This window comes from Pyxicephalus adspersus, chromosome 6 (genome assembly GCF_032062135.1).
Source record: "Pyxicephalus adspersus chromosome 6, UCB_Pads_2.0, whole genome shotgun sequence".
NCBI lineage: Eukaryota > Metazoa > Chordata > Amphibia > Anura > Pyxicephalidae > Pyxicephalus > Pyxicephalus adspersus.
The window spans coordinates 106,746,442-106,767,578 of record NC_092863.1 but is presented as its reverse complement, the minus strand read 5'-3'; the positions used below and the strand labels follow the sequence as shown (position 1 = coordinate 106,767,578).

The following is a 21,137-nucleotide window of genomic DNA, read 5'->3' as shown; positions in this document are numbered from 1 at the left end:
GGGAGGTAAGTCTATAAAGAGAACCTGTCATTCTCCTCTGCAGCTGGGGGTCACAATGTCAGTACAATATGATAAGGGGAGAATAGAGATAACAATTCATAGATAATATAATCTCCCCCCTACCTGGTATGTAGCGGTCCTGTCACACAGCAAACCCCCAATATAAAGCTTCAGCCGGGGCCTTTCCCTGCAGAATTGGGAGACTTCTCCTTCCTGGCTTCATAGTTCTTAGCAGTCAGCCACTTCCTCTTTCATGGGACTACATTTCCCATCATGCCTCAGCCCTGTATGTGTAATGAGGTGGGCGGGGTCACATGGTAACCTAGCAGCTGGGAGAAGCTCGCAGTGTGATTGGACGATATGGGATCTCTCGCAGTCACATGATCTCGCCCTCTTCTGGTCACATGGGGGAATTGATTTAAAATTAGGGATAAAAAATAAAATATTCGCTGGCAGGAGTTGTGAAATAAAAGTAAGGATCTGCACAATCTCAGTGTTATCGTGAAAGAAAAATAATAATGGTGACCTCTGAGCACACAAAATTCAAGAATATGAAGGCAGAACTGAATAATAATAAACGAAAGCTTTGTGTCCCTTACATAGAGATAAGTAACATATAGCACACTTGATAAAGGGCCTTCAGGGGCCACACTCTACAGCACCTATGTAACCCATGGCAACAAAGCATCTGAAAGGGAAACAAACGCTCTTAGGCGCTGATTGGTCGGCAGAGCTGTCAGTCAGTTTGGGAGGGTGGGCCTGAGAGCCTGTAGGATTGTGGGAGGGGTAGTCCTGAACTAACCTATAATCTTATCTCTTCGTTTTATCATCGCCCAGTGCTATGTACAAGTCCCTTGTCCACCCCAATATGTCGGCCCGGGCTCAATGTATGTCTCACAGAGGCGGCTGTCTACGCTAAAATGGCCGCCGGCGCCGCAATGTGACTAGCAAGCTTCGTCCTCTAGTGATAGGGAGGATGAATCGCAAGGCATGCTGGGAGGGGCGGGGCCAGATAGTGTACTGGGCGTGTCTGTCATTAGTAACTCCTATTTATTGTACAGCGCTGCCTAATATGTTGGCGCTATATAAATACTGTATAATAAATATAATATTTTCTAGATTTTACCAGTGTCATTTTCCTGTAAATCAATGTTTTTTTTAATGTTTTGCTCTTTTTGTTTTGAAGTTTTGAGAGGTGTTTAGTGAACCATGGTGAGATTGTCTTTTCATAGCTCAGAAAAGGAAATTTGCTAAATTCATTTTAGATTTTACCCGATAAAGTTTGATAGAAGATCTTCATTGGAAAAATAATAACCGTTATCCTGAATAAAATCATTTCCATTCAATTTATAATAAATGTTAAGCAATGTTAATATTTTTATATTATATATAATTATATATAATATATATAACTATAAATAATTAGGATAAATCCCGTATATTCCTTGCCAATATCTTCTTCACATTGTGATCCTGCTTTTTGTTCTCTATGTTCAGATCTAAAATCAATACAGCGCTGCGTAATATGTTGGTGCTATATCAGCGATCACTAAATTCATCATTTTATATCCCTCGGACCAATAATATAAAATAAAAATAGAAATACATTTGTAAAATATTGATCTTCCTAATGGTGCTGACAAGGACTGTGATTCATTGATTCGTGACTCAGTGACTCTGATTCATTGATTCGTTAAGTCAGGGGTGTCAAACTCTGGCCCGCGGGCCAAATCTGGCCCTCAAGGTCTTTTTTTTGGTACCCCAAATAAACTACATCTGGTCCGCCCATCCGTGTTACCCCCTCACATCATCATTTTCAATACATGCAATACATAGACATTATTCCTGTACACCCATCACGTGACACAAAGCCTAGGCAATGATCACATGACTACCAGGGGCATTTGTTTGTTTCAATCCATTAGAGACTGCATAGTGTAATATTTGGTGTCAGACAAACTTGTGATGTGAGAGGATAACACACATCCTGCATGGATAGAAAGCCGTCTTTTCAACCCTAAAGTCTGTGTAGAGGGGTTTGTTTGTGTTAGTTATGCATGAAGAAGTAAACTTACTCAATTTTTTTTAATAAATTTCAAGTTGGGCCCCCGACTTGGTCTAAGTTTTTAATTTCGGCCCTCTGTGTATTTGAGTCGGACACCCCTGGGTTAAGTGAAGTATTACTATTGTTACTATTATTATTAGTTGTATTATTATGAGTTTATTTCATTCTAAGACCAAACAAGAATTAGTTATCAGAGTCAAACTATTTATTGCCATTACCCTCCCCCCCAGCGTTCTAATTCCGTCCATGCAAAAAGTGTTACATTGTTTGCATTGAAATGTATTTTACATTGTAGGCTCTAATAATTCTCAGGTATAAGTCACTGAAATACGTCCAATATTTTATACATTTAAGAATTAACTTTAATAAAAAACACAAAAATCTGTTAAAAAAAAAAAAAAGTAGTAAAGGTGTAATGTAAGTGTACAGCATCTTGTGTATTATATATAAAACATTATTATATATTTATTATATGAAGATTTCTTTGTATTGGACTTAGTACAGCTATGTTTTATTGAATCCAATACGAAATGATATTTTAACATATAAATTGAATCTTGTGTGTAAGAGGGCAAAGAGGGCTGAGAGTTTTTATTGAAATGGTAATGTAATACAAGCACAGATTCAATTTACAAACATAACCACAATTATCAATTTCCAGAAACATTAGGAAACTAAAAAAACAAATATGGGAAAAGGGGAACAGACAGGGAAAGAGCGGGGACATGGAGGGGAGGGTAATCCTCATCTATATTTGGAGCATGAAGCCAACAAAAGTCTAAGGATTCTATGTGACTTCAATCAGAGAGATGATTTATGAAAGCCCTCCAAGGCTGGAGAGAATATACTTCCAGAAGTGAAGCTGGGTGATCCAGAAAACATGGAATGTATTAAAAACCATTGCTACTTTCTAGCAAACATTTTAAATCCTGGACCAGATCCATTCCAGATTTGCGGAATCACCCAGCTTCACTGATGAAAGGGTATTCTCTCCAGCCTTGGAGAACTTTCATAAATAAGCGTCCTTAAGAATATAGGTGAGTTTATCATTGGTCAAACTCCAGTTAAGTTTTGTTTTGGGAAAACATCTATTGTAATAGCCGAGGATTTTCAGGCCTTCGCCAGACCAATATGTTCCGCTAACAATAGATAGCAGATCAATTTCACTGAAGGTTTGGGCAGAGGAATTGCAATCTTACTAAATAAAGGTAATTCTGGCCCCATTATAAAGACGTGTGTCGTACCAAGGCGATGAAGTTAAATACTTCTTGCCTAAACCGTTGGGCAACCAGACATGCTCCATGGTCTCAACACTTGCCCCATGCTCTGAAACAAAGTGTGGATGTGCCTGGGGATATGTCACTATCCGGGACCATCTCATCACGGTTTTATCATTTACCAGTGATACGTTGAGAGAGTTTAGAAAGATTGTTGGCTGTCTCACACCAATCCTTCAGTCCCCAAAATATTCCCAGATCAGTTTTTAAAGAGGTCATATAGGTAAGGTTAGAGGAGGGTGACGAGAGAGCTAAGTATAGCAAAGGTTTTTAACCTTTAGAAACCTCCAATGATCTGCATGTGCTTTCCAAAGGGGTCATAGTGAAGGATAGAGTGTTTTGTGTAACTGGTAGGGATGAGCGAGCGAATTTATTCAATTCGGTTTTGCGGTGAATTGGGACGTTCTCGCTTACCAAACATGTAGGCGAGAACGGCCTTTGAAAATTCGGCTGGCGAAACCAAATTTTTGGGACCTGCAAGACCAATCAGGGAAGCAGAGCTTTCCATTCCGCTCCCTCTTGCAGCCCTGTAGTATGTGTTCCTGGATAGAGTTCCTCTCATTCTGACCTGTAGTCCCCAGGGATCGCTCACTGACAAGAGGATTCCCATGGCTGCATTTATGAATGCAACCGTGGTAATCCTCCTATAGGGATTTCCCAAAATTTTGCGGACCCATCAGAACTTTGAAGAAATTTTCGTGAGAATGCTAGAGGCATTCCCACTCATCCCTAATAACTGGCAATATCTAAAAAATTAAGAATTGGTCCCCTGTCCATTGAAACCCTTTGTTTTGGCCACCAGTGAAATTGGGAAATATCCAGACCAGGACAGAAAGGGGAATGGGCCAAACAGATTTTAGGGCTAGTTTTGATACGATTCCAAACAGATAGCGTATATGTTAAAGATAGATACAAAATCTTAGAGCGCAAGCGCGTTGGGATCCACATGATTGCTTCAATAGCGAATGATGATGGACAGGCTAGGGATTCCAAATCTACCTATTGGGGTCTGGTATAGAACATTGAGAGAGCTGAGCTACCTGTGCAGCCCGATGGTATTAACAAACATGTGGGACCCCCAAACCCTGCATATTTTAAGAGCAAACACCAGCGTTCGGGAGATTCTGCTTCTCTTATGGGCCCAGATAGAAGCTATGTACCTGGACTGGAGGTTATCTTAGTTATGTTTCAGGATAGCAATGGGGAGTGTTTGGAATGGATAGAATATTCATCCTAATTGTGATATTAGGGGGATCAGCACATTATAGGACACTGCGGGACGTATGCAAAGTCTATTTATTCAGGGACAAATTCAAACATTAGCATAACATAATCCAAATGTCTTATCCCAGAAGTAAGTCCCACCACCCAAGTAGCTACATCAAGATTGGCGCTGATACTCAGAGGTAGCAAGTGTTGCAGCTTTGAAGTTTTTGTTTCAATCAACATGGGCCACATAGTCCTGCTCCCTTCAGTTTTACAGCTTGCTCTCAGATTCATCACAGGCATTGGTCCCATAGACCTAAACCTTTGGGAGACCCCCTGGGCCCTCCCAGCTTACAGGCTGCCCACACCCTCTCCACCTGGCTGCAATCCCCCCATATCTCCAGGACAGCTGTATTTTTATAAACAGCCGGGTTCTTCAGAGCCACCCTCGATTTCTGGCCTGGAAAAGGGAGGAGAGTGCCGGGATCGCCCATTCCTTCCAGGAAACTCCGGGCCTGGATCCTAAATAAAGAGCTGCAGTTCTACAGCAATACAATTACTAATGGCTCTATCCAGGCAAGGGCGAGTTGGATGACACCAAATACACCCTGAATTTGGCACCATACACTTGACCAAATTAAACAACAGAGCAAATGGATTTTTAAGGTAGACACAAAAAAGATAGATAAAAAGTTTCAATTTATTTAATCATATTTAAAATATTCATAAAAAGAAGTAATTTAAAAATTAATTTAAGTCTCACATTGCAACTTTTTCAAGTAAAAAAATAAAAACACCAATTACAAGACAGAATATAACAATGCTGTATGAATGTTTAACAATTGCCAAAAAATGGATTTATGCCTTAACTGTAGGAAGTATCTCCCCACCTATTGTGTGTTAACCTCCCTAGCGGTTCATTTCTTTACGGTTTTATATGTCTAAAAGCGGTACATAAATATAAAATAAATAGTATGAGTATAATAAAGTTTGAAACACAAAATCATTTAAAAACAATAATTTGAATAAATTAAAAAATCTATTAAAATAATAAAATAAATACACATTATACTCATACAATTATATAGACTGTAAAATAAATGTTCTTGAAAACAATGTACTGCTTTTACACATATAAATCCAATGTATTGTATTCAGTACAGTTATTTTGTATTGATATCCGTCCGGGACGTACACACGCTGCAATGTCACCGTCCCCCGGTGACTCATCGGAGCAAAAGCAGGAAGAAGAGAGAAGAAAGAAGACGAAGAGCGCGGCGCTGGATGGCGAGGGACCCAGGCGGATCAGGTAAGCGCTCTATTTACTATCTTTCCCTTGGTGTTACAACCCCGAGAGTGACTCGGGGTTACCACTTGTAGCAACTTTTTCCCACCCCGAGTCACTCTCGGGGTTACCTCTAGGGAGGTTAATTCCCCCCCTCTTAGATTGTAAGCTCTTCTGGGCAGGATCCTCTCCTCTGTCATTGTCTGTATCTGTCTGTCATTTGCAACCTCTATTTAATGTACAGCCCTGCATAATATGCTGGTGCTATATAAATCCTGTATAATAATAATAACAGGACAGTAATTATTGCCCACAATTGACACATTTCGTCTGAAAAATTTCATCAGGAGTATCAGGCAAAGCTATAGGTGAAAGAATACATAATCATAATAAATTACAAATAATTGTATTCATATCTGTGTATAGTTAGACCCAATCTATAAAAATAATCAATATATAAATCAGCATCATAGATCTGAACATACCACATAATGGTAGCTATCACCCCCAGACAGGGAGAGGTGGACCATCTGGTGAAACACACCTGTATCTTTTTTATTAAAGTGAAATATTTGGTTTGATGAAGGGAGCCATATTGTGAGATGTATGCCCAAGTATTGTAGAGTGATGCCACCAGCTATTGTTTTGTTTAGGATTACCCACCAGGTCCGAGATTGATATTCATTGCAAGCAATTTAGAGCTAGTCCCGGTCCCGACAAGGAGGCAAAGTTATCTACTAATTTAAGAGAAAAGTGTTGATGTATCATATTTGTTCTATGTATTGCTGCATTGAGTTCCCTGAATAACAGGATTACAGAAGATAGCTATAGCCAGAGGCTTGATAACCAAGGCGAACCGAAGCAGGGTCAAGGTGTGGAGCAAACGTCTATTTAAATTTTTCATTAGGAGGAATTATTATTACTAATTTTTTTTTCAGCAGTTTTATCACATGGATTTCCTCAACAGTTTATCCAAAAGTTGTCTGTGCTCGGCCTTCAGGCCTTGGAGTGATCGGGAACTAAGAAAATTGTGGTGGAGAGGAGTAAAATTGTTCAAACTTTTGTAACATAAGGAAAAGAACATCTTAATGCCCAGATCATGACAAAACTTATTTATAAGGATTTTAAATCCTGGTACAATGACCCGCAGAAGGCAGTAATATCGTTATCTGGTCCAGGCATAATTTCAGTGTGCTGCTGCTCCGGGCACAAAATGGCAGCGCCCAGCTCTGGGGTTACTCGCAGGTTTCTCGTGAGTCTTTGTCGCACAACAGGCGCAGGAAGTGCTTCGGTTTCAAGGGGTGAAAACTGTTGATTGAACATCTTTCCTCTCCTTTCTCAATCTCACAATCTAATGCTTCCACACTTCCAGATGTTCTGAGGGAGGAAAAAGAATAATTTCTTTGAGAAATTTAAAAAATGACAAATCTAATAAGAATGAGTAAAACAGAAAAGGAAAAGCAGGGGTTTCTTAGGGCAAAAATAGTTGTATTATTTCATATGCAGTATACATTTCAAAGAACAATATAATGTAATAATTTAATCCTGGACACTCATTCCTTCATAGGGTACAAAGGACTTTTTAATAAACAAAGGTCTCCTAGTGGTAAAAACAATAAAATTAATTCAGTTCTGGGCCCTCATAACTTCATGGGGGTAAAAAGCACGAAAGGTGTCCTGATAGTGACATACATATGTATCGCTCTGAAAAAAACAGCGGTTGTGGGTTGTATTCATACAGTGTTAGGACAATGTGCTGATCTAACGTTCCGACACATTTCGCCAACTAGGCTTCCTCAGGGGATTAACCAGCAAAAACTAGAGAAACATGTGTGTGGTTCTGAGCAATTCATTATTCATATAATATAAAAGTATGAAAAGGTGTGTGTAGATTATAGTCATTTTTATTCATCAATTAAAATTCAAAGGCAAAATGAAAAGGAATAATTATCTGGTTAAACATAGTATATACAATTATCCATCCACTATTCAAGAGTAGAATGTGAAGATTCACAAATAAAGAAAGAAAATTCAATTAATATATAAAATTCAGTTATTGATGACCATGTGGTGATCCCCATTGCATTGAGGTAAGTTACCTCCACAGAGGTATGTAGTATCATACTGACAATGTAAAGGTGTGTGACGGTTTCTTTGATAATATTAATGGTCAGTATAAGTAATGTGTGTGTATAAGTTAATGGTGAGGATAAATAATAAAACTATTGATTATTATTAAGGAATTGATTTATATCATAAGATATGAGTTTATCTGCGAGATATATCTGAACTAATGGAAGTAGTTAAAAGAAATAAAACATTCAGTCCTCACCATTAAACAGGTATTGGAATAAAATTGGCATTGTAGTCCAGGTGATCTAATAAGTAAATAATAATCTTATGCGAGGTACAGGGACACTCACTGTGCGGCACTTATATGGAGACATTGCAACTTGTCATTTCCACAAACATTTTGCAATGGGCGCATCTTCTCCCAAATAATTGCATCTCTCTAATGGTGCGCCCTCACTTTGCCTGCTGCTCCATTCTTCTGCCGGCTCAGCTCCCCGAGATTCTTGGTGAAGGGATCACGCAATGATTTCCACCTGGATTTGGCATCATTGACTGAAAAACAATAAGAGAGAGAAGTCATGCAGTATGAACAATCATACAAGATATAAATTGGGATTAGCAATCATGCAACAGAAGAGTGAAAAATATGGACAGGATTATATATATTATATATGGTATCTTTATAGCACCAACATGTTACGCAGTGTTGTACATAGTCATGTCACTAGCTGTCCCATGAAGGAGCTCACAATCTAATGTTCCCCCATAGTCATATGTGTTTAGTACAGTCTTAGGTCAATGTTGGGAGGAAGCCAATTCAAATAAATGCATGTTTTTGGAATGTGGGAAGAAACCTATACAAACATGGGGAGAACCTACAAACTCCATGCAGATATTATCCTGGCCTGAAGCTTGCTCAGTGACACAGCATGAAAGTGCGAATATTGGCACCTAAAGCAAACAGTAACAAACAATTTCCACACATAGCATACCAGGAAAAGTATGAATAATTGAATCACCAGCATAGCGCTTGCTGAAATCACATGGAAGACATGGAGAACACAGAGCCATCAGCAAGACACAAAGAGGACAAAAAATCTTAAACTCAACCAATACTTACTAAAATCTTACTTTTTTTTCAAGGTTTCCATCTCCTATTTGAGAAATATCCTGGAAGGCCTACATCTTTTTGTACAAATCTGCATAATATCTATTTGTCAGATCATGAAGGCAGGGCATCCTCACCTGCCTGGATAGCTTGTCCATGGAAGTGTACTTCCCAAGTATGGTGTGTAACATGGCCGACACACAGGAAGAAGGAAATGATGTCACAGGAAATAGGTATCCTGGGAATGAGCTTCCTGTAAACCCCAAGAAAGGCATTTATAAACATTTATTTGCTTTTACAAACGCCTAAAAATGCTTGTAAGGCCTCCATTGTTTTCAGTGGAAGTTTTTATAAGCATTTAAACACTTACAAATGCCTATACCCATTTAAAATGCCTCCATTGATGTCAATGGGGGCTTTTGATGACATTTTTAGCCTAATATAAATGTATTAAATCACTTGAAAACGCCTTTTTTATTTCAAGATATACAAGAATACAAATATATTATATATAGTATATCCCAATAAAGTTGGTACAGAAATGTAATTAGAATAATAAGTAATAGAAGGTCAAGAAACTCAACTTTCAAGGTAGGGGATTTAATATTGGGCAGTTTTGACAAAAGATAAATTGAATGAGTACATTGAAAACAAATTATTGTACATTGAGCAAACTAACATGAGCCTTCTATTGAGACAAAGAAAAAGATAATATCTCATGTACATTGGATGACGTTTTACAATCAGAGAACTCAAAATGTATCCATGTCAGACACTTTTTTGTCTTTTTGACTTGACGTGTTTTACAAATAAGGACTAAGCATGAATCAAACAACAGCAGTTGTAAGGTATGTATATGGAGCTTGGATCATAGCAAAGTTTGTTATTGCTAGTATATTCAATGAATTCACTATATAAGGTTACCAAATGCCTTTGTCACCAGATGTTTACAGCCTTCATTTCAGGCACTTATAGGCATTTTAACACGTTTATGGGCATTTACAAATGGTTTTATTGGTGTAGACTAGCTCATTGGAATGTATTGGAGTTTCAAACATGGGTGTTGTAACTCTTAGGTAAAACGTTGGGGAAACTTTCCATGTAGACCAAGCTTTAGTTTAGTGACACGTTTCGCAGATCAACATCTGCTTCCTCAGACCAGACAACTATCCAGTGCAGGGAGATAGATCTAAAAATAAGAATTACATTTTAAAAATTACACAAGAAAAATATAAAGTACATATTATGAAGAAAGAATATCAAATACAAGAACACATATATATTATATATTCCAATAAATTTGGTTCAAAATGTCATTAATAGAATTATAGGTATTACAAATAAAATGTATATGGAAGTTGTCCAATAATATAAAATACCTAGGGGAATTTTGTAAGGATTATCAAAAAAACATCATATTTGTATAGAAATGATTTTATATTACAATATCATATTATTTACTAAAAATACTCCCCACACAGAACAACAAAGAAAAAAGTTTTTTTTGGCAAAAGTTTAGTTGTTTTGAAAAATTTGTATATCATAATACAATCTTGATCACATAAATTTTTCAAATATCTGCAAAGTACCACTTTCTGATATTTAGACAAATGGGCCCAAATGGGCACTAGACAATCGGCTGCTGTCAGGAATATATAGGTATGTAATAAATCGTGCCGTATACGTATGTCGATACCCGACACGTTTCACCCGAATTAGGCTTCTTCAGAGGTGACTTTTACGTTTGTTGTGATTGAAAGCGATAGCTTCACATAATCTAGGTACATATCCAATGTATATAATTAGTCAAAAATAGATTAGGCCGTACTTTTAAGAAAACATGCAGAAATATATTCGGATGCATATAGTATAATGTTAGTATCTCTATAGAGATGTATTCATGCAGGTATGTGCGTCCACAATCAGTTATACAGTGCAATAATTACATAGATGAGTTAATTCTAAACAATCTAACACATAAAATACTAGTAATGTAACATATCAAAAATACACCCTGGTCATGATGGAAGTCAAATAAAGACTTACATATTCCTTGTAGATATATCAATTATAGCAGATAGGCAGTGTGAAGGAGGGCGGCCATGTTTGAAACGCGTCGACATACGTATACGGCATGATTTAATAACATATATTCCTGACAGCAGCCGATTGTCTAGTGCCCATTTGGGTCCATTTGTCTAAATATCTGAGCGTGTTACTTTGCAGATTTTTGAAGCATTTATGTAATCAAGAGTGTTTGTATTATGATATACAGATTTTTCAATACAACTAAACTTTTGCCAAAAAACCCTAAATCCTAGGGTTGGCAAACTGCCCCCCCCCCCCTACCCCGTCAGAGGGCTGAACTACTTTGATTTAACACCAGGAGAACATTTCTTATATTTTAAATAACAAAATAAAAATATTCCCTAAATTACAAAAATCTGACACAGAACAATAAAACGTTATATACATATAAATATATATATATATATATATATATATATACATCTCAAAGCATCAACTATCTTCATTTAACATAAAATGTTCCATAACAGCTTCTGGTTCATCATCTGCATAGAGGTACCTACCGGTAGGTTCAGTCATGACAGATGATAATAAAAATAATTAAGTAATTAATAAATTAAGTAATTAATTAATTAATTAATTGAACTCCTGTTTTGAAATGTTCAAGAAAGCTGGTAAAGATCTTTATTCAGTAGTTCATGAATACTATACAAAAAAGCGCTCATATAGAAGGGGAGTGTTTTTCATTGTGGCAAAGGAATCACAAACTGACGCGTTTCGCCCTTCTGCTTTTTGATAGCATAATGATATATCTAACCAGCAATGTTCCAGTAATCTCCACAAAACTTTTATAGGGACGTGTTGTAGAGGTGGAGAACGGTTTTCAGTGAACCTTGTAAACTGAGATATTTATCTGAAAAGGAGCGCGAGAGAATATTGCAGGAAGAGTTAAATTATTCCAATAGCCGGGTTGCAGTGCATAAAATACTTTCCTACTTGTGGCCAGGCTTAGGAATTGTTAAAAGAGAGTTTTGAATTATTCCAGCTATGTTGATCACTAGCAGCACACTTCCTGAAATATTCAGACCTGGCAACTCTTGAATAATTTCTCTCCCCCTCCTTGTAGATGAATATCTCAGCTTACAACCGTTTTCTACCAATACAAACATGTCTCTATATAAGCTTTGGAGATTACACCGGAACATTGTTGGTTAGAAATCTCAGGATCTGAAGAAGCGAAAAGTACGAAGTGCGTTAGATTTGAGATTCCTGCGCAAGGATGATAAACATTCCCGTTATACATGAACGCTATTTTTGATTGACTAAGTAAACTTTGTGTAATATTTATTAAATAATAAATAAATAAATACTAGATTGTAAGCTCTTCGGGGCAGGGTCCTCTCCTCCTGTATCACTGTCTGTATTAGTCTGTCATTTGCAATCCCTATTTATTGTACAGCGCTGCGTAATATGTTGGCGCTATATAAATCCTGTTTATTAATAATAATAATAATAATAATAAATAAATAATAAATAAAAGTTTTTCGCATTTGTCCAAAGAAAACCGCAAAGGAAGAAAAGAGAAACCATGAGGTCCAAAAAGTCTCTACTGGTGAATAGTACTTTACATTCCCTGCATTGTCCAAACAAAATAAAACCAGTGGGAATAACTTAGAGAGTTTCAGACCCCATAGGACTTTGTAGATCAAATAGGGAAAAGAGGAAAAGCCATTGCAGGGTATCCTGTGTACTATAAATATAATTGGTAGATCTAGATCTCATGAATTCTTCTTCCTTCCTTTGCGGTTGGGAGGTAAAGACAATTTGATAGAGGGGAGTTAAAATGTCTTCGTAATTTGATATACAGCAACTTTGATCTTTCATGGATATTCTTTGAATTGTACAAAGCTGTGTGAATATTTTTAATAGTTAATTAGAGTTAATCAGAGTAATTACTTGACTGCCAAAAGTAAGACAAGTTTCTGGCTTGAAGAAGCAGAGGGATCTCTGTGAAAGTTCACCATTGTTAGAAACCAGTAATGTAAAGTGTACGATGGATAATTATTGATATAAGTAAAAAACTGTACCAATTCCTCTATCATTCTATTTGCAAGACCACATCCCTAATACAAGCTATACAAAAACAAAATAGTGGAACTTTTAAGGCCAATTAGAATCCAGTATAAACCATAAAACCTTTATTCAAGTACAAAACAATAAACCCCATTTTGTAGGTGCAATATTGTTTGTGAGAGGGTATACCACAATAGACCTAATATTTAGGTTTATCCCAGCCACAATTTTTGCCGCTGTCTAAATTTTAATTTGGGCAAAAACCTGAGAACTTCCATCTGATCTGCAGTGGTGTGAGAATTTATTCCTAAATTCATTTGTTACTGTGCTGAGTAAATGTTGGTTCATTCATTTATTAATTTTAGTGTTTGAGTGAGACATGAGGGAGGGCAGTTTACTAAAAAAAATTAAATCTTATTTAGGAATGGTCCCTAAATTGTAAGTTTATTTAGGAACAAGTGAATCTGAATAAGTGATTAGTGGGACCTATAATGCAAAGTTGATTTTCTAATGTGTTAGTAACGATATGTAAAGTTGCCAGACTAGAATCAGGTGTGCCTAGTGATTGTTCTTGTTTTCTGCTTAATAATATCAATGGTGATAATTAATAATTATCACCTAAATTAATAATAAATCAGATCACAACCTTAAGAATGGCATACTTACCCAACCTGACATGAACATTCACCATAGATTTCATGTCTCTGTTTTTAGGTTTCTGGTTTCCATAAATTAAAAAAAAATTTAAAATAAAATTTCATGGAAGACAATGTACTGCTTTTAGACCTATACATGTACTGCTTTTCAACATATAAATTCAGTATATTGCATTCAATACAGTTATTTTGTATTGAATGAAATACTAAATCATTTGAAATTCCTGCTGCACCCCTAGCAGTGGCTGTACGCGCCAACATCACTGGGAAGCCCTGAGGAATGTCAGCGCACTCGCTGGGGGACAGATTGAGGAAGAGGATGCGGCCAGAGGATGGCAGGACACTGGAGAAAGCTGATTGGACCAGGTAAGTTTTGTTTTTTACTTTTTTAACTACCCCAAGTGTGGCTCAGGGTTACCGCTTTCAGCGGGTTTTTCTTACCCTGAGTCACATTTGGGTTTACGGCTGGGAAAGTTAAGTGCCGCACCCTTTTTAAATAAAAAAGAGTTCTGCGCCTCCCCTTTTAGGTTGCACGAAGCCACCCGAGATACCTACGTCATTCATCCCGGAATATAGGAAGAACAAATTTGCTGACACATGCGCAGGGAGATCGGCAATCCTTTTCCCCATCTACGTCACTCATAAAGAAAAACCCAGAAAAAGAGTGAAGAATATGGTGGCACAGAGGAAGTGCCGGGTCAAAGAAGGATACCGGGACAACGCAAGACCCAAATGACAGATCTGCGTGAATTAAATGTGTTTTTTAAATTTTGACTTTAGTTCCGCTTTAAATTGGTAAATTGCTGAAATAAGAAGGGGATTCCATTAGGTAATATATTTATATTTTAATCATGAATCCAGTTACATTGTTCACATTTTAGAGATATAAAACATTTACTTGGATCCCCCCTCAACATGCCTGTATCATAACTTCTTATTAACATATTTCTGATCATTTTACCTTTCCTCTATGCCATTTGTGGAGCATTATTGACAAAGGTCTGAATCCACGTGTAAGAGATTCTAATAATTATTTATAATCTTGCAGATTTGTTGATAATTATCATTGTGAGTAGTCTTCAATTTGGGATTTTTTGTTTCTCTTTCCTTAGATTGGAAGAGGAGGTCCTATTAATAATTTATGTTTGTCTGTTTGAGCTTGGCTTTTTTTGAGGTTCTTTTTGGAATAATTTATTTCTGGGTGTCTAGTGCATAAATCCCATGCTGTCGCTTCTTTGTGGGAAGAACAATTGCCCCTAATCTGAGATACTTACTGGGTGATATGCTTCTAATGGTATGGGGTGGCTCTTGATTTGTGTAATGTTATATCATCATTGTCAGTGTGATCCAACTCTTCTTTTTTTTCTTTTTTTTTTATAAATTATTACTTTTAGGGTTTAACAGTGGTAAACAATAATACACATGTAATTGAGTACAACATATCACATAAAAGATACAAAGGTGTAATTATCACAACCCACAAATAGGCATGTTTCCATAAACAATAATACAAAGTATTTGTGTCATACAGAAAATACAATGCACAAACAATAGTGCAATTTACCAAGATATAACATGTAACTCAAACCTTAACATCAGAAAATGTAAGTGCTTGCATAGATAATTAGTCAATATCTGAAGGTCATGTTCTAGCTCCCTTCCCAAGTACCATGTGGTACTGGTACAGTAAAATGGCCTGGAGATGCGCACATAACAGGGCGCAGGTGTGCGCTAATCAATTACTATTATCTCACCATTGAGGTTAACATCTCCGTCTGAATCGCGCAGCTGAAAATTAATCGCCTTAATTGGTGTATTCGAGATCTTTGCAGGAAACCGGCGGGTGAGTTCACTAGAACTCGGGCCCTACTCGCGCTAATAGAGGTCGCTGACCGGTGCGAACGTACGTGCATTTCATTGATCAATCAGGGCCAATATCTCTGTTGGTATTCACACAATGTAAAGTATGTACAATCAATAGATATTTCCAAGGGTATCTTTTCCTTTAAAATCACCAACAAAGTTCCCACCAATTCCTTATTTACAATCAATAAACAGCCTAATTACTTTCATTTGTAGGACAATTATCTCATTTAACCTTCTTAGCTGTAATCCTGACTGTGGCTCGGAGTATATTATACATACCAAAAGCGGTAACCCCGAGCCACCTTCTAAGCAGTGCCTGCGGCATCATTCATGGATGCCTGGCATCTTCTTCCCCTGGTGATGCCAGCCGGGCATCTGTGTAACACGTCCGCCATCTGCGTCCCCAGCATAAGAATGTTGGGGACACAAGGCCAGGGGAAGCTGATGCTGAGTGGGCATCCACGTACGAGTCTGGGGTGCTGGCTGGCTGGGGGGGTGGGACCGTGCGACTGGTAGGGGGTACCAGGCAGAAAGTTTAAATTACTAAGTATTTTTAAATGTACTGCTTTTACAGTTAGATACTTAATATTCATACTGCCAGTGAGGTTAATCTGAATCTTTATTGAATCACGTGTATTAGGCCTAACCCAGAATATTTATTCTGATGTTTTTGTGGGGAGCAAGGTCACCCCTGCAAAATCTCTCTATTTCCTTTTCTTAATTGCCTTCTCCTCAGCACTTGGTATATAAATTATATTAAAAATTGGGTAAGAGAATTGCTGATATATAATAAAATGTCAGTGGGTTAATAAGGTATCTCACACCTCAAATAACCAATATAAGAAAAAACATATATAGGATTTTAAGATATTATAAAGTATCAATAAGGTAGAATCAAAGAGATATGACATTTTCTCATTTTTTTTTTTATTTTAACTAATATTTTTTTTTTTTTGTATTTACTCATTTTAATTATTATTTTTTCTCGATGTTTGCTTTGATTTTATGTTTGTTGTAACGCCTATGTTTACCCTTTTTAGGGCAGAGGTTTCTTTACAATATGTGATTATATTTATTCATAAGCTCAAGATGTAAAGTGAAATTAACAAAAATCAATTATGCCAGAAACACGTAAGAGAACAGAGACATTAGAATTCTTTGACTATAATATTACTTAACATTATGTAAGTTGAATAGAGTACCATGTATCACATTTATTATAATATAGAAAATATATTAAAGCAGGAATTATCTATATTACCCCCTAAGTATGATTTTGTAATGATTTTTATAATTTTTATAACTGATCAGGTAATTTAAACCTGGACATTTATTGGTTTGTAAGGTACCAAAAATATAAAATGTATCTATGGGAGACTTATTAGGCATGTGATTATAACAAATGAGTATATCTATACTAGATTAAAATATCAATATTTAATAAAAATAGTAAATACTGTTTAAAACTTTTATGATAACTGGATGGTTCTCAATAGGTGTCTTTCGACGCGTTTCACGGATATATTATCTTCTCCATTAGGAGAAAACCATGAGACCTTTAACATTTTTTGGTAGTAGAATGAACAAATGCATAAACTTTTATATAATACCTTTAATAAACAAAAATAACGTTTCCCTCACAAAGACCAGCTTTCCATTAAAGCATAACAATCTAGAGTTCCCTGTTTCCTTAGCACTAAAAGTAAAATATATATGGCGGCTGTAGAGGGGAAATAGGCATGGCACCAAACAAGCGCTTCTTTTTGGCAACTAATAGATGGTAAGTATCAATCAATGGGAAAAAAAAGTATTTTTAACCATAGTAAAATTGCAAAACTTTTTGTCTAGGTTATAGTACTGTGAAGTATATTTATGTTTTAATAAATTAAATTGTTACCATCTTTATTTGTGCCTTATCATTTCAATAAAATTATTTACAATTTTTTACTTAAAATTTATTAAAAAATTATACACTTTACACTTTTTTCTTCATGATGTAACCCCAACACATCTATGGGTTATGAGTGATAACAGCAAGAAGAAAGAAAACAGTGCAAGGTGTAAATTTATAAAAAGTTGTAAGTTGTAAAAAGGTCCAAAACTCTCATGGTCTTTTCCTGAGGTAGTGGATAATATATCTGTGAAATGCGTCGAAAGACACCTGTTTGGAACCATCCAGCTTTATAAAAATTTTGAGCAGTATTTGCTATTTTATATATATTATTGTATTTCTTATGCTTTGTTACCCTAATAAAAATTATTGATATTTTAATCCAATATCGATATACTTACCCGGTCCCCACAGCGCCTCCGGTGACGTCCTTCCTCTTCTGTCTTCATCCGGCGTGAGCAGTGATGATTTCCGGGTTTTCCCGGTAACATCGCTGCAAGCATCGGTGTGGACGGGAGGCGGGGCGGGAAATTCAAATAACTTTGTATTGAACTCAATACAAAAAAGCTGAATGAGTCCAATACAAAGAAATCTTTATATATAATTGTATTATATATATATTATATAAGCTACTGCACAGTTACATTACATTATACACTAATTTTTTTTTTTAAAGATTTTTTTTTTATAATGTTTTATACAATTTTTTTTTTTAATTTATTAATAAATTTATTAAATTTTGGGACGTATTTCTTTGAGTTATGCCTAAGAATTATAGCCTACAATTTAAAAAAAATTTCCATGCAAAAAATGTTTTTTTGGAAGTACGGAAGTTCGGAAAGAATTAGAACACCTGGCGTTCCTGTACGCGTCCCTCTGCGATTGCTGATGATGTCAGTGCGTATGTCCATCGACGGGGTCGTAGCGGGAAATTCAAATATTTTGTATTGCATTCAATACAAAGTGGTTTGATGTGGTTTTGTGGTTTATGTGGTTTTGTCTATAGGTATGTGATGTTGGACTTTGTTTTAAAATTTATCACACTAGGGAGGTGTTTTAGAAAAATATATTACTATACAGTATACTGAATTATCGCATTTTCAGTATTTTTTATTTATTTATGCATTCTTGTTTAAGATGATTTTTGTGTTTTTTTTTAAATTTTATTATTAAAGTTATTTTTTTTTACATGATTGTGTTTCAAACTTTATTATATTCAGAATATCTACTAGACCCTTGTTCGGACATATTTCTGTAAGTTACAGGTCTACAATTTAAAAAAAAAAAAATTCATGAAAACCAGTAACGCTTTTGGTACAGAAATCCAGACATCAGTAAAACCCCAAGGTGGTTAAATTACAGGTCTCATCTTTTTATCTTGGACATATGGTTTCTGCGGAACGCATCAGATTTTACTGAGACCAAGTCAATTTTTCAATTTTCCAGTGGGCATTGTGGTTTTATGAATCACGTTTCTGTATGTAATTATTTGTATGCGTACTGTTTATCCTAAAAACATTTTATTTTCTTTTTTTATTATGATGTAAGTTTTTATACCTGCATAGAATGTGTGCCTACAAAAAAACATATTTTTTGGTTTAGTCCAAAATGTCCAAATGAGTAGTAAAGATGAAACAAATATCTAAAATAATTATAGTTAATAGTTTTATTGCAAACAGCTAAAAATGAGCAAATAGACAATAATGCCCAATATGTAAATTAAAAACATAATAAAAACCATTATGCAAAGAATATCACAATAAACACATAATTTGTTCCCAAACCAAAATCTAGGAATACATAGATATTTCCTCCCACATCCCAACACAATTCACTGTTGTTTCATAAAGTGTTATGTAAAAACTCCCCCCCAAAATTTCCTAATAAAAAAGATCAATAGGTGAGAGTGTTTTTCATATTTTTATTTTTCCAAGGAAGGCAGCAATAAAATAAAGATTACAATAACATAATTTCAAATACAGAGCATGGGGAAACACAATATTAACATGTTATTACATCAAATCTAGTAAGAGGAGTATGGGACAATATTTTTTTTGGAAACTCAATGGCCCTGATTTATTAAGGTTCTCCAAGGCAGGAGAGAATACACTTTCACAAGTGAAGCTGAGTAATTGAGCAAACCTGGGATGGATTTCCTAGAATCAAGCTTTTTGTTGGGCCAGATCCATTCCGGGTTTGTTGGATCACCCAGCTTCACTTATGAAAGTGTATGCTCTCCAGCCTTGGAGAGCTTTAATAAATCAGGCCCTATATCCAGAAATATATTAAATGCTTGCTGTGGACCAGAATTTCTAAAAAATGTATTGATATAAATACCCCATGTTGGTAAGTGGTAAACGTATGATAAGCAAAACGTATGTAAATATATATATGTTAATATGGGATATTCATGTTAAAGTGCATACATAATCTAAAGATAAGGAAATTATAGGAAAAAGATAGAGTGTAACAATAGGTGTGTTGAAGCTGCATATGTAACTTTCCCCTATAATAATAGAGTGTGGTCTCCTAAGCATGGAAGGCTGTGTCCAGAGCAGTGGTCACCATTATTATTAAAACAAAATTTATATTCTAATAAATTCCTTTATTCCGAATGACAATTTTCTCCTTTATACACAAACTGTACTGGAGACGAAAAAACAAGGCAGGCGCAGCGTGGCGTCAGTGTAGTGTTAAGTTGTATGAGGCAACCACTGCCGAGTCGTATGCTTCAGTATTGTTCCCCCATTACAACAGTCACCCCGCTCCACCAATACCGATTCTCATCCCATTGTTTTATTTTATTTGTTTATTTCTCAGATGATCTGTTAGGTAAGTATGACCTTAGCTGTGTATTTTCTTTAACTGTTATATTTATTGGCATCAACTAGTTTGACTCTGATAACTATTTCTTGTTTGGTCTTGGATTCAAATGAAATAAACCCATAATGAGTGAGAAAAAGCAAACAAATATTTTGTATTTTATTTTTAGTAATACCAAAGATAATACAACTAATGATAATAGTAACAATAGTAATACTTCACCTAACCGTGAGCTGATCAATAAATCAGAGTCTGCACAGTCCTCGTCAGGCACCATTAGGAAGATCATTGTTTTACAAATGGATTTATATTTGTATTTTTATAAATTAATATAAATGGTCTGTGGGATTTAAAATTATGAATTTAGTGGTCCGTGAGGTCCGAAAGGTTGGCGACCGCTGGTCTAGAGTGTCCACTCTCCTGTTTCAATTTATCTTTCAAACTGACTGGCATTCAAGTATATACTCCATTGGACAACACACCGGCGTCTGATGTCATATCCAGGAATCTATGGATGGGATGTCACATTAGAATGTCCCACTACTTCTCAGAGACTGGAGTACGTCTTGGCAGGCACTGAAAAAAAGAATGGCAAAAAGGTTAAAAGCTGGCAAAAAAACAAGGCCTCAAAACCTGATATCACGTGGAGAAAGCCTCACTAAGGTGGTACTGATAGAGCCCATGTATGCCTGCATGAAAACCCAGAGAACCTTTTCTTAAAACAAAAAGAAAAAACAAAGAAAAATGTAATAGAAGAATAATAAAGCAATTTTTGTTACAAAAAAA

The 21,137-nt window shown here is 36.0% G+C and overlaps 1 protein-coding gene and 1 long non-coding RNA gene across 2 annotated transcripts in view; both read right to left on the bottom strand.

Annotated features, from left to right (window-relative positions):
- ATG4D (autophagy related 4D cysteine peptidase) overlaps nt 1-264 on the bottom strand; it is a gene marked incomplete at its 3' end in the record, with an annotated part of 9,135 nt that extends 8,871 nt beyond the window's left edge. Inside the window, 1 exon segment of the mRNA XM_072413605.1 lies at nt 124-264.
- A 4,978-nt stretch (nt 265-5,242) lies between these two features.
- LOC140332636 (uncharacterized) lies at nt 5,243-9,175 on the bottom strand. Its single transcript, XR_011921215.1, has 3 exons — nt 9,027-9,175; nt 8,257-8,458; nt 5,243-7,210 (listed from the first exon to the last, which is right to left on the bottom strand). It is a non-coding gene; the product is annotated as an uncharacterized lncRNA (long non-coding RNA).
- Between the last annotated feature and the right edge of the window lie 11,962 nt (nt 9,176-21,137).